Source organism: Pinus tabuliformis, chromosome 5_1 (genome assembly GCF_031772625.1).
Source record: "Pinus tabuliformis cultivar Carrire ecotype Pingquan chromosome 5_1, CPIR1, whole genome shotgun sequence".
Taxonomy (NCBI): domain Eukaryota; kingdom Viridiplantae; phylum Streptophyta; class Pinopsida; order Pinales; family Pinaceae; genus Pinus; species Pinus tabuliformis.
In genome coordinates, this window is record NC_142305.1 from 885400235 (window position 1) to 885414310 (window position 14076).

The window sequence follows — 14076 nt, forward strand, 5'->3', positions numbered from 1 at the left end:
GAAAGAGTTTCATGTCCATGTCGACGCATCATGTATAGCATTGGGGGCAGTATTAATAAAGGATGGCAGAGAAGGCTTGGACCACGCTATCGTGTTCGCAAGCCAAAGATTATCCAAAGCGGAGAAGAACTATTCCACCACTGAGCGCAAGGGGCTAGCTATGGTGTATGCACTCCAGAAGTATCAACACTAATTGCTAGGAGGCCACTCTAAGATGTATATAGATCACTCCGTGCTAAAGTACCTGGTCAATACGCTTGTGTTGGGGGTGCGAATTTGCAGATGGCTTTTATTGTTCCAAGAGTACAATTTTGAAGTTGTTGTGCAACCTAGATGATTGAACGCGGGACTAGATCACCCATCATGCATCGAGATAGGGGAGGAACCTACTAGTTTGGAGGAAGGATTACCTGACACATAGCTCTTTGTTGTGCGTGTCACAAATGGACATTTCTAGGATATAATACACTTTCTAACAACTGGAACTGCGTTGGAAGGATACTCTGTCCAGCAAAAGTAGGAATTTGTGGTGCGCATGACAAACTTTTCTGTCATTATGGGGCATCTATACATGATGCTGAATGATGAAATATTACGAAGGTATGTATCTGAGTTTGAACGAAGAAGCATCCTCATGGACACTCATGGGGGCACCGCGGGAGGACATTATATAGGAAGAGAAACCACACAGAAGATTATACACGCCGGGTTGTGGTGGCCAACCCTTCATCAAGATTCAAAATAATATTGCAAGGCGTGTGATATATGTCAACGGAAAAGAAGGCCATCGCAGAGGGATGAAATGCCTTTAAATCCATAAGTAACATTGCAACCCTTCGAAAAATGGGCAATAGATTTTGTATGACCTATTTAGCCTAAGGAAAGAGATGCATGAGGTACATTATCACTGCGACAGAGTACTTGACTTGGTGGGTAGGAGCGGAACCGGTGAAGGATTGCACTGGCGTGACTTCTATGAAGTTTCTATTTGAACATGTATTAACGGGATTTGGCTATCTAAAGATCTTGATGAGTGATCGTGGTACGCACTTCCTGAATGAGATGATCAGCACACTAACGAAGAAATTTCAGGTATATCACCAGAAGAGCACACCTTATCATCCACAGGATAACGGAACAGTGGAAGTGTTCAATAAAGTGCTTGAAAACTCGCTGACCAAGGTATGCAATGCTCAGTGAAGTGATTGGGACCTACGCATACCTGCAGTGTTATGGGCTTATCAGACAACATGCAAGACGCTGACGGGACAAACACCTTTTAGGCTTGTCTATGGAGTGGAAGCCGTAATGCCTATGGAATACATCATGCCTAGTCTACGCATAGCAGTGCTCACAGGCATGACGGATCACAGAGCCTTGGATGAGAGGCTCACACAACTAGATGAGCTTGAAGAAGAACGATTTTTGGCTGGATTTCACCAGTAGGTCCAAAAGCAGCGTGAAAAGGCATGGCACGATCAACATATTAAGCTACACACCTTTAAGGTGAATGACTTGGTGCTGTTGTATGACAGTAAATTTAGTAAATTTCTAGGGAAACTGAGGATGCACTAGTTAGGGATGTATGTTATTAAGGAATTACCAATGGAGGTGCGGTACAGCTGGATAAGTTAAATGGAGAACCTTTCCCAGGAAAGGTGAATGACAGTCGCTTGAAGCCATATACCGGTAATCTGACGATGTGACTATATGAAAGTAGCACAGGCTTAGCGCTCCAGGCAGCTAAAAGGAGGTTCTGAACTATAAACTACACTACCCAGGAGCTGCGCGATGTGAAGACTGTGCGCAGTAGCAAAGTGCCATAGGATCTATGACAGCGTGAAGATAGTTGCGCTAGCATGCAGGTCTATCGGAAAGTGACTGTTAAAGTCACTATTCATAATTTGATGGTTGGTTTGAGGCCAAATGGAGCGGGCAACAGGCATTTAAGGTGAACTTTATGGGTTAGATTCATGAAAATCTGTTGTCAATCTAGCATTAATGGACCGAATATGGGGGGAATGATCGAATTCAAATTCAAAAGGCCTTATAAATTACAAGTTGTTGTCCAGTGAAAAACACTTGGCATTTTGAAAATTCAATTATTGCGCTATCAAGCGTGTATGGACCTTACAAATTGTGAGGCTTTGAGAGCAAGTTCAGTGTTTGAAACATTTCCGAAGGAGACGCAGGACCTCCTTACTAGAATGATGTTGATAGCCAAGGAAGCCGTGCAGGAAATTGCAGAAGTGGAAGCCCCAGAGAGTGTCGAAGCAATAGTCAAGGTCCCTAAATCACCTAGAACACCGTGACCTAAGAAGGACAAGCAAGGCATGATCCCGATGTGCGTCTCACCCATAAATCCAAAGGGGACCAAGCTCACCTTGGAGGAAAAGGGGAAGGCCATTAATATAGATGCCAATGAGGAGGAATCTGAAGAAATCCTGGTAGAAGAGGAGGACATAGAGATGGAAGTTGAAACCCAGGGTGGGGACCCTATTACCTAGTTACCTGAATATGTTCCTCCGCACAAGGGTAAAGCCAAGGTGCTGAAGGACATAGATGAGAGCAAGAGCTCTCTTCAAACTCCACTACTCCCAGACAATTTTGTTTTTGAGGGACCACACTTGGGGCGGGTTCCTATGTTGAAGTTTGAAGATTGGGATCCGCAGACCATGAGAAGTTCCCACATTTAGCGATTGAGAAGCTAATGCACTAGAGGATTGATGTGACTGTTGGGAAAATTCAATTGGAGTTGCAGACATGGCTCAGAGGTTTAGAGAAAGCCAAATTACTTAATCTACTATGGGTGTCGCATTACCACCGTGCCCTAGTGACCGTCTTCGTCATCTAGCAGTTGCTCTTCTTGGTGCATCATGGATGTTTGTGGCTGGAAGAGCCCATCCCCATCACAGACCATCTGATTCACCAGATTACACAACTGCCTTACTCAGGAGAGGATCCAACCAACATTTCAGAGGGAAAAGGTAGCAAATTGGCCCTCACGGAAGTGATGAAGAAGAAGTTCAAGCTGGAGAAGAAGAAGCGAGGGTATGCCATCTCCAGCATTAACAACCCTACAGTCAAGGTCATGACAAAAATATTAGCAGGGAAGGTGATGCAGAAGTGTTGCGCAGATGAGGTGCCTACACCAGTGATCGTACTAGTGCCCTAGTGCACAGAAGAAGTCCAGTTCAACTGGGCACACTATCTATGCAGCGAGTTCCTTATGAACTGTAGCAAGGCATAGGAATAGGGAAAAAAATTTCACTACACATGGCTCCTATTGTCAATAGTACTGATGGCATGGAAGCTGCCTGAAGATAGCCAATTCCTTTCAGTCGCGTCATACCTTCCATAGGTAGCGAAGTCTGCTTCGCTGCAGGTGACCAAGGATACTTAGGGTATCAGAGAAAGCAATATTTTTTGGGTATTAATGGAGATAAATATCTGGATGGGGATCAATCACAAGCTGCGGTTGTCGTCCACAGTATACACCAGCCTACAGAGCTTTACAGAGTTCAAAGAAGATTTCCACCATGTTTTTATCAGGGTGCAGAAGGACCCTACAAATACATGGCACAACTTACTATACCTGGGTACTGACTATGTGATATTCGCAGTCCTTGAGTTTTGGCCGTCAGAGTGGCGCACTCCAGCTAGCTCCGCGATGGAAACGAACAAGTTCATTGCGCAACGCAAGAAGGAAGAGACAAAGCTTAGAATGGTGCAGCTGGCAGAAAAGCGCAGGAAAGAGGAAGCAGAGGCTAAGGCCTAGGAAGTGCACGACGCTGCGAAATTTCCCAAACGACAGCAGGAAACAGGAGAAGAAGAGTGTGAAGGACATAAGCCACCTTCGCTTGGGACTTGTTACACTAAAAAATGTCACCATGACCACTTACAGTTAGTATGGCTCAAATCAACAGTCATGCTACCCTCTTAGGCAAGTCTTATGCCTCTGTTATCCATCTCAAACTCAAAGAAGAGAGAAAGTCTTGTCAAAAATGTGTTTATCTCTGGGGTCGCAGGTTCTCTCTAGCCTTACCTGCGGGGACGCTCACAATGTTCACAAAAGTTGCGTCCTTGGACGCTCTGTATGTTAAGGGACAGGTGCGTCCTTCTGTAAAAGGCAAAATGCGCGAGTTTCATCTTAAAAAAGTTACTTGTGGTTACTTCTAGAACTTTCTAGAGGTCGGTTTGATGAAATGGATGCGCCTCCAGTTGGTTCATGTATCCCTATTAAGGAGGAACTTATCCCATCAATAAGGGAGCTATCCCACCCAAAGAGGGGGATTATCCCATTGCTGGTGGACTTGAATAACCTCCTTACAGCACTATAAATAAAGGCATTGAGCCAGAGGGAGGGGAGGTTGGAGCTATACATTTTCTTTGGGTAAATGCTGCAGGAATTAGGACTCCCATTTAGAACCTTGTGAGGAGAGATTGTCTTTGCTTGATTCTACTTGGAAGTGGGTGAGCTTTGTCAAAGTAGAGGAAAACCCTTGATGGACCCTGGGAGGAACTTGCACAACACCAAGGCCAGGTTGTAAGAGTTTCTTTGTTTCGTTATTAATACAAACTGGTTTATTTTTCTCAATAGCTTGTGTTAATGAGTTATTTCATGTGTTCCTTGGTCTGCATGTTGAATATCTGTTTTATTATATGAAATGCAAGTGCTTGGTAATTGTTTGATTGTTTGTGGTTGCAGGAATTGACTTGAAGGAGGAGCTCATCCGGATCGGCAAGGACGGACTACAACAATAGCGTTTTGGAATAAGGTAAGCCTAAACACTTGTAGTTTTCATGTTTTAAAAGGTATATTTAGAGAAAGATCACTCCATTTTGTCTTGTTTGTCGCTAGAGAGTTTAGACTCCTAGGGAGGTCAGTTGTGTCCGCACAAACGACATTTTCCGCCACGACAAATTGGCGACTCCGCTGGGGAATCCATTAATGAGAAAGTCTTTTCCTTTGTGTGAACTTTGCTCTGAGAAAATCATTTTTATTTTCTGGTTTTTGACTGTGAGAATTAGTATTTGGGTGGCTTAGCTTTAGATTTAGTTAGATTTGGTTTTTCTTAACTTTTCCAGAAGGACGCACCCTCTGAGTACTGCACAGTGCGTCTTTGGACGCGCTGTTGCCGTTTGCACAGAGCGGGCCCGCGCCTGTTCTAACGGGTGGCCTGCGTCTTCCTGTAAAAATTTAGGAAAACTCCATTTTTGCTTTAATTGCTTTTAGATTTTGGTTTTTCTTAGTGTTTTCTGCCCAGATCCTTTAGTACCCTGTCAAAAATTTTCACCTGAACTTGTTTCATTAGCATTCCTGCTTTTAGCTTTCATCAATTGGGTGTTTTGAGTCTCTTTTTTGAGAAATTCTTAATTTGATTTCCTTTGGTCATTACTTGGAGGTTTCTCTTAGTCTTTTCACAATTTTGCATCTTTTTGCTTCTGTTTTTGCAAAAAAAAATTCCCCCTCATTCGCCGGGGGGGGCTAAATTGTGTATGAGTGTTAATCGCCTTTGAGTGTTTTTATGTTTTGATCTTTGGAACTCTCACCCAATTTTCTTGACTTGCACTTGATTGGTTCTTAGATTACATTAGAATCATCTTTTGTTTGAGAATTCTCTTGCATAGATCACATTTGCATAATTAGAGTTCTCAGTTTCAGAATATGAATGAAAAATGTGCATAGATTACATTTGCATACTTTTCATGTGAATTGTGCATAGATTACAATTGCATAGTTTACATTCTGAAAGATCAATCGTAGATTTAGATCAGCTTTCTTTGATTTGAATTTACACAAAAATAAAAATAAAAATTGGTTTGGAATTGATTTGCATTAGTTTTTCTTGATGAAATTAGTGCATTAGAGAATTTGTTAAATTTTCTCTTAATGATCAATTTTTTGCATTGTTGGAAGTGAATGGAAACTCTCTCCTTACTCTAGTTAGGATTCATCGAATTGAAAGGATTGCATTATCATATTCGATTGCATTCAGTTGAGTCGGGTCATAACACCATTGGTTTCATCTCCATTTACCCATTTGAGTAATAACATCCTTAATAACACAGCACTTAATTAAAATTCATCTAGTAATTTTTACATTTCTAGGGCTCTGAAACACCAACATAGCTTAGGCTAGGGTCTTGGAGTAGGTGAGTACTTAACTCTCCAAGACTACAAAACCAAACAGATAGTTTATCTTGTGATAGAATCAAATCCAATTGTTACATTTACACTCTGGGAAAGCTCCTCTTAAAGGAGAAGCACGAGCTCGTGTCCGAACCAGTGAGGGGATCCATCCTCCCTCGTTGGGAACGACGCCAGACAGTACGTATTACAAACGGTAAACCTCGGATTAACCATTGTCGAGGAGCCAGGGGTCACTTATCGGTAAAACCTTGGATTACTGTCAAGGAGCCGGTAAGGGGATTGAGCTTGCTACTCTGCCCTTGCGTGCTGTCGGAGTTCAGACTGTTCCCCCAGGTGTACTTGTTGCCATTGGTAACCTTAGTGACCATAATCTTTAGGATTCTACCCAAGGTGACGGTGGAGGGAAGATCCCACTGTACCTGGAGCAGACGTCGGCTATACTCACTTGGATTTTCTGGGGGGTTCACTTCACTCGAGACGGTTAAAGTGGAGGAACTTGTGCCGGTCTATTCATTAAGCAGGTTGTCGGGGTAACTGTTCCACCCGCCATTTCTGTACTGAATTTTGCGAGGTTGGGCTTCATCACCAACTAGTGTTTTCGGTCCGGAGAGCTTACTGTTTGTGTGTGGTTTGACTCCTAGATTTGATAGCGCGTGTTAATTTGTTTGTTTTTACTTTTAGAGACCATAGGTGTGAATTGTGAATTTTAGTTGTTAAGTGTGAATTGTGAATTGTTAATTTTAGTTTTAAATTGTTAATAAAATTCACTGAAGTTGAATATAATGGCAAATGTTCCGGAATTTATCAACCTAGGAACCCCTCCTAATGAGAATCCTAGTACTTTTCCTTACTTTGGAAATGTTGGTCCTCCTTATATGGCTACTTTGTCATTACCTGGATTTACAATAGGTTTACCGATATGGTTATTTTCAACTTCGTTGGCCCAAAATACTCCAATTGTTCCATCTCAACCGGATGCTTCACCTCAACAGAGTTCACCATCTCAAAATCACCAACCTTCTGTTGACCCTTTACCTTCTTCGCCTAATTTTTCTTCCTCCATTTCTTCCTCTTCGCCTAGTAAAAGCCTTGATGTTAGTAACCAGGAGGTTAAGAAGAAGAAGAAAGGGAAGAAGAAGAAGAAGAAGAAGAAGCAAGATAAGAAAGAAGTCAACCAACCAACCATGGATGTAAGTGTTAGTTGTGTTGAGGAAAATTCCGACATGCATCGTAAACCCAAATACCCTTGCAGGCTTTGTAAGGGTGACCACTTCCTTGTCAATTGTCCTGGTATTCCAAAGGTCTTGGAAGTATGGTCAGAAAAATCCCATCAACTTTCCGTTGATCCATCAACCAGTGATAGTCAGGTTCCTGGGAAAAAAGGTAAAGTTAGGTTTCCTTGTAAGTTATGCAAAGGGAGTCATCAAACTCACATTTGCCCTCACATGGATGAAGCCTCAACATTGTTGGAAAACCTTACTGTTCCACAGCAAGAATTTCCAACTGGTTACCGTAAACTTTCTCCCAACCTATCGTCAACTGACGGAGTGATCGATCTAAATTCAAGTACAATCAATCACACTCTCCCACTGGAGAGTGAAACTCATGTCACTCAGGTTGATGATCCATTAGTTGATCAAGTGGTCGATTCAATTTCACATTCGGTCGATCCCACTTTCCATTTAGAGAGTGAACTTCATACCGCTCAGGTTCTTCTTGTTACATCAGATTCTTCTATGCCAGGGGGCATTTCACCTGTTTCTACAGAACCCCCTCCAAGTACTGAGGTCTTTTCCTTTGACTGGAATAGACTGACAGAACCTCGTCTTCCTTCCTCCATCCCTTTCCAAATCATTGTCAAGGCTGGTGGTAGGGACATACATCGTACTCAGGTAGATGAAGGTGCTTCTGTTAGTATTTTATCTTCAGCTGTTTGGAAAGCTTTGGGTTCCCCTCAGCTTGCGCCTATTACGCAGAATCTGAAAGCTTTTAACAGAACAATTAGTGAACCTTTAGGGATCCTTCCTAAGTTTTCTATTACCTTGGAAGGTAAAACTGTTTGTGTTGATCTTATGGTAGTTCGAGGTCCCTTGGATTTCAATTTACTCCTTGGGCGAGACTATGTTTATGCAATGAAAGTTGTCGTATCGACACTCTTTCGCGTGATGTCTTTCCCTCACAATGGCAGTATTGTGACTGTAGACCAGCTTTTGTTCCCTAGTCTTTTTTCAACTACCAATAATATGACACCCCTAAATGTTCCTGATTCTAAAGTGGTATCTACCCTGCCACGGGTTAATTATGTGGCAACCGGTCCCATGATTTCAGTTACCGATGTAAGTGAGCCTCTCACTGTTTGCTCATCTTCCTTTGATTTAGCTCCGGTAATTGACATGGAAAACTCTATGGGATTACTTGAACACGATGTTCTTATCCCTTTTGAGTCCCTTGACATGTGTTCCTTCCCAAGAAGTATTCTTCCTTCGGATGAAGACCTCTTGGAAGCCATGATCAAGGTGTGTCCATTGACATGTCTTTCCTCCAGTTGGAAACCATGATCAATGTTACGAGGATAGTTTTTTCCCGTACCAACCTCGTTAAAAAATGAAATAGGCTAGCATGAGGACAGTTCTTTTACTGAGTCAACCTCATTAAAAAATGAATCAGCTAGATTTCAGGATATGTAGGTAGATTGTAGAAAGTAGGGTATGAGGACAGTTCCTGTTACTGAGTCAACCTCATTAAAAAATGAATCAGGTTTGAGGAGAGTTCCTGTTACTGAGTCAACCTCGTTAAAAAATGAATCAGGTATGAGGATAGTTCTTTTCTTGTGTCAACCTCTTTAAAAATGAAACAACTCCCTTTTCAAGTTAAATATTGAAAGTAAACCTTCATTTCATCTAGCCGGTTGAATGCAATGAAGCCTGGGGGGCATATACCTCATTTCGCATCATTATGCTGGGGGCATGCGAACTTTTTGAGCATAGTTCCTTGTCTTGTGTCAAGCTCGTTAAAAAATGAAACAAGGGTAGGTTAAGTAGGTAGATTGTAGAGAGTAGTCATGAGCATAGTTCCTTGTCTTGTGTCAAGCTCATTAAAAAATGAATCAAGGATTTTAGAGCATAGTTCCTTGTCTTGTGTCAAGCTCGTTAAAAAATGAATCAAGGTTTTTAGAGTAGAGTTTTTGTTAGGTAGATTTAGAGAGTAGTTATGAGCATAGTTACTTATCTTGTGTCAAGCTCGTTTAAAAAATGAAACAAGGGTTTTGAGGATAGTTCTGTGTCAACCTCACTAAAAAATGAAACAACTCCCACAAGTCTTTCTAAGATCTTGAAAGTAAAGCTTCATTCCATCCACCTCATTGAATGCAATGAAGCTTGGGGGGCATGTACCTAGTTTTGCGTCATTATGCTGGGGGCATGCGAACTTGAAGCAAGCATAGTTTTTCGTTTCAAGCTTGCGTAAACATGAAACCGAATCCGAGCATAGTTCTTTTCCTGTGTCAAGCTCGTTAAAAAATGAAACAAATCCTCCTCTAATTGAGTCGAAAGTTTGACTAGACCTCCTAGATGTTAAGTTGTATATTTAGGTTAGTTATTTCGGTTTTGCATAGTTTTCTTATAGTTTTAGGTCGAGTCTTTCAAATGATCTCGTAACTCAACCTTCATTTCATCCAAATGAAGCTGGGGGGCATGCGCTCTAGCAGTTATGCTTAGGGGGCATCAAGCACAGTTTTCTCTCTGTTTCAAGCTTGTGTAAAAATGAAACTACTTTGAAGCATAGTTTTTGTCTGTTTCAAGCTTTTGTAAAAATGAAACCTATCTCGAGTCAATTTCAGTTATTTTCAAGACTCGTTAAACTCATGAAAATACCGAGATTATTTTGCTATCTTTCATTCTCGTAAAACAAATGAAAATGCCGAGATCTTTCCGTCTTTTCCTACTCGTAAATTAAATTGAAAGTCGGCCATATGAGTACATTTTTATCATTTTTTTCGAACTCGTTAAAACTTACGAAAAAGTGAAAACCATGAGTACATTTTTATCCCTTTTTCGAACTCGTTAAAACTTACGAAAAAGTGAAACCTTGGAGTTCTCTTTTAAGCCCTTTTCAGACTCTTAAAACATGAAAAGATTGCCGAGCGTTTCTTTTACACTCGTTAAAACGGAATTAAAAGACGGTCCCCTTTTAGCTCTTTTCTGACCGCAAAATCAGGAAAAGATTGCCGGGTTTTTGTCGTTTCAAACTCGATAAGGAAATAAAACGATGTGTCCTTGATCTCTTTTTACTTTTCAGGTCAACGACACTATTATGAAAGTACTCCTTGGTCGCAAGATCAAGCGGTTCCCCCAGGTATTATTTTATACTTTTTCGGGCTTGAGGGACACAAATGTACGAAAAAGTTCAACGTGGAGTCTCCTTTAGTTTTTTCAGACTCTCTAAAATTGAAAAACGCCGAGTTTCTCCTATACTGGGCTCGTTAAACTTTTACAGTAGAGGACCTGTTCAATTACAAACAGGAACGAACCACTCCTTCCTGGGGTTCGAATTTAAACTAGGTTGGACTCGTCCAAAGGATGAGCTTATAATCAAGCATATGTTATCCTCCTCAAGCTTGTTAAAAATAAAGAGGTACTTGCCAGAAATGGTGGGGGAAAAGAGAGAAGAATGAACCTGTTTGTTACCTTTTGTCTCAAAAGAAACTTTATTACCACTCTTGAACACGACACTTTTCATTCACCTGGGTTGGGAAATCTTTTACCTCACAGTTGACCAAACCACTTTGAAAGTCTTTAACCGGGTTCCGGGGATTAACTTTGAGTTATTCATCACCAAGCCATCTGTCGTGTCGTTATGTGTTCAAGAGGTCTGCAAGCAAAACTTTCATCTGCAAAATACTTGTCATCCATTTGACCATCCCTGAGTCAGTCTTTACAGCAACATTTCTTCAACTTGAACAATGATTTCGTGTTGCGGGCTTGCCTGCAACGGGTCGCTTTCTATCGACATCAACACATTATCTAGAAAGATGACTTAGGAATCGACAGTACCTTGAAGTCTGCATGCATCAATGGCAGGTTTCTCGCCTTTGACGTCAGTTTACATCATTGACTTTCGATCAAAGGATTCCGTGAAGTGTTCGACATCAAAACATCTATTCACATTTCACGGGTTGTGCTTGGTACTTTGAGAACCATTGACATTACTGGTGGTCTCTCTCACGCTTGTTAACAGTTTACATCATCGACTGGTAATCAAGTGGTTTCTAACATGTTCGACATCAAATCATTTAAATCACATGCCTAGAATCGTACCAATTCAGGAAGTAGAAGTGAAGACCCTGGATCTAGTTTCTACCATCCAGGCTGCGAGGAGTTTTGTATTCATTATCTATGTAGACTAATCATAAACAGATGGCTGCGTCCATACTGTGTCTACAAAAGTCTATAAAAATGATGTACTGCAAGATCATTCCTGTATCAGAGTAGTTAGTCCATTAGTTAAAGTTTTGAATCTGAGTATGGGAATGCCTACCTCAGTGATGATATAATCTTATACATGTATTTTGTGTTGAAAATTGCAGGTTCCAACCAGGTCATCCACAAGACAATCCTTGAAATGATAAAGCGCTTCACCCTTCCTAGAATTACAAAACCCTAATCTATTCCAGGCTTCGCACTTTAGGGGGCAATCTGTTACACTAAAAAATGTCACCATGACCACTTACAGTTAGTATGGCTCAAATCAACAGTCATGCTACCCTCTTAGGCAAGTCTTATGCCTCTGTTATCCATCTCAAACTCAAAGAAGAGAGAAAGTCTTGTCAAAAATGTGTTTATCTCTGGGGTCGCAGGTTCTCTCTAGCCTTACCTGCGGGGACGCTCACAATGTTCACAAAAGTTGCGTCCTTGGACGCTCTGTATGTTAAGGGACAGGTGCATCCTTCTGTAAAAGGCAAAATGCGCGAGTTTCATCTTAAAAAAGTTACTTGTGGTTACTTCTAGAACTTTCTAGAGGTCGGTTTGATGAAATGGATGCGCCTCCAGTTGGTTCATGTATCCCTATTAAGGAGGAACTTATCCCATCAATAAGGGAGCTATCCCACCCAAAGAGGGGGATTATCCCATTGATGGTGGACTTGAATAACCTCCTTACAGCACTATAAATAAAGGCATTGAGCCAGAGGGAGGGGAGGTTGGAGCTATACATTTTCTTTGGGTAAATGCTGCAGGAATTAGGACTCCCATTTAGAACCTTGTGAGGAGAGATTGTCTTTGCTTGATTCTACTTGGAAGTGGGTGAGCTTTGTCAAAGTAGAGGAAAACCCTTGATGGACCCTGGGAGGAACTTGCACAACACCAAGGCCAGGTTGTAAGAGTTTCTTTGTTTCGTTATTAATACAAACTGGTTTATTTTTCTCAATAGCTTGTGTTAATGAGTTATTTCATGTGTTCCTTGGTCTGCATGTTGAATATCTGTTTTATTATATGAAATGCAAGTGCTTGGTAATTGTTTGATTGTTTGTGGTTGCAGGAATTGACTTGAAGGAGGAGCTCATCCGGATCGGCAAGGACGGACTACAACAACAGCGTTTTGGAATAAGGTAAGCCTAAACACTTGTAGTTTTCATGTTTTAAAAGGTATATTTAGAGAAAGATCACTCCATTTTGTCTTGTTTGTCGCTAGAGAGTTTAGACTCCTAGGGAGGTCAGTTGTGTCCGCACAAACGACATTTTCCGCCACGACAGGACTGAACCAGAGACAGAGATAGAACAAGGTGGCGTAGACCCACAGATGACATCCACCCAACTCAAGCATCCGTGACCATGAGAGAAGGCAATCCCTCGAAAGAAAACAAAGGCATCCAAGACTTCCTTTGACCCAATCATCCTTACTGAGGGGGATTTGCATGATATCCCTGAAACAGTGAGGGATGTCACCACGGAGGCCCTCCAACAATTCAAAGAACAACAACAGTTGGTATTGGGGGCTCTCCGGACAAATTTGTAGGAGTTGCAAGTTTTCACTCCATAGGCTTGCACAATGTCCACTAGCCTTGCGACTGGCACTTCGGCTGTTGAGGAGAAGTTGCGCACAAGGGTGACCAACATGATAGTGCTACCAGAGGGGGCACTTACTATAGAGAAGGAGGCCAATAGGCCCATGGTTAGAAGTTTGAAAGGGGTCGGATTAAATATGGCCATGTTCCCTTGGGAGAGGCTCTATCTCTTGCAGGATGGAGTCATCGCAGAACTCAGGGCCAGGGAGAGTCGTGCTCTATAGGTTATGAGTGAGCACCGCATCAACATTGAGTAGTTGGGCCTGCAGCGCAATGAAGCAGTAGAGCAGAATAAGAAGATAATACAGGTTATGGAGGAAGCCTGCCGGATGGTCCCAAAATTGGCCATTCAGGGAGAGGAACCGGTTGAGGTCTGCGTTCACAAGTTAGCCACAGGGGTGCGCGATGCAAGAATAGAGATGGCCAAGGTTTAGCTGGAGCTAAACCTACAGATTGCAGAACTGCAATTGAAGGCTCAGCCTTCAACTCCACCGAAGATCAGGGAACAATGTACCACCATTGTCACAACAACAATAGTTGTGGTTGGCAGTGCAATAGCAGACTGCATGCAGCTTTTCAAACAGTCATTTTAGGTCCTAACCACCCTTCATGAGGACTCAAATGTAGAGCGCCTAGAGAGAGAGGCGCGTAAGCCACAACAGAGGTATGACGAGGTAAAAGGGACCACACAAACAATTTCCCTTACACAAAGGCTAGCACAAATGTAGGAGGCAAAGGCGCTTAAGGAACAGGTGGATGCCACTCAGCATAAAGAAGCAGTCTTAAAAGCGCACCTATAGCCATGGATAGACGAGGCTTATATAATTATAGCGTCCATTGAAGCGAAGATTGCGAAATTACA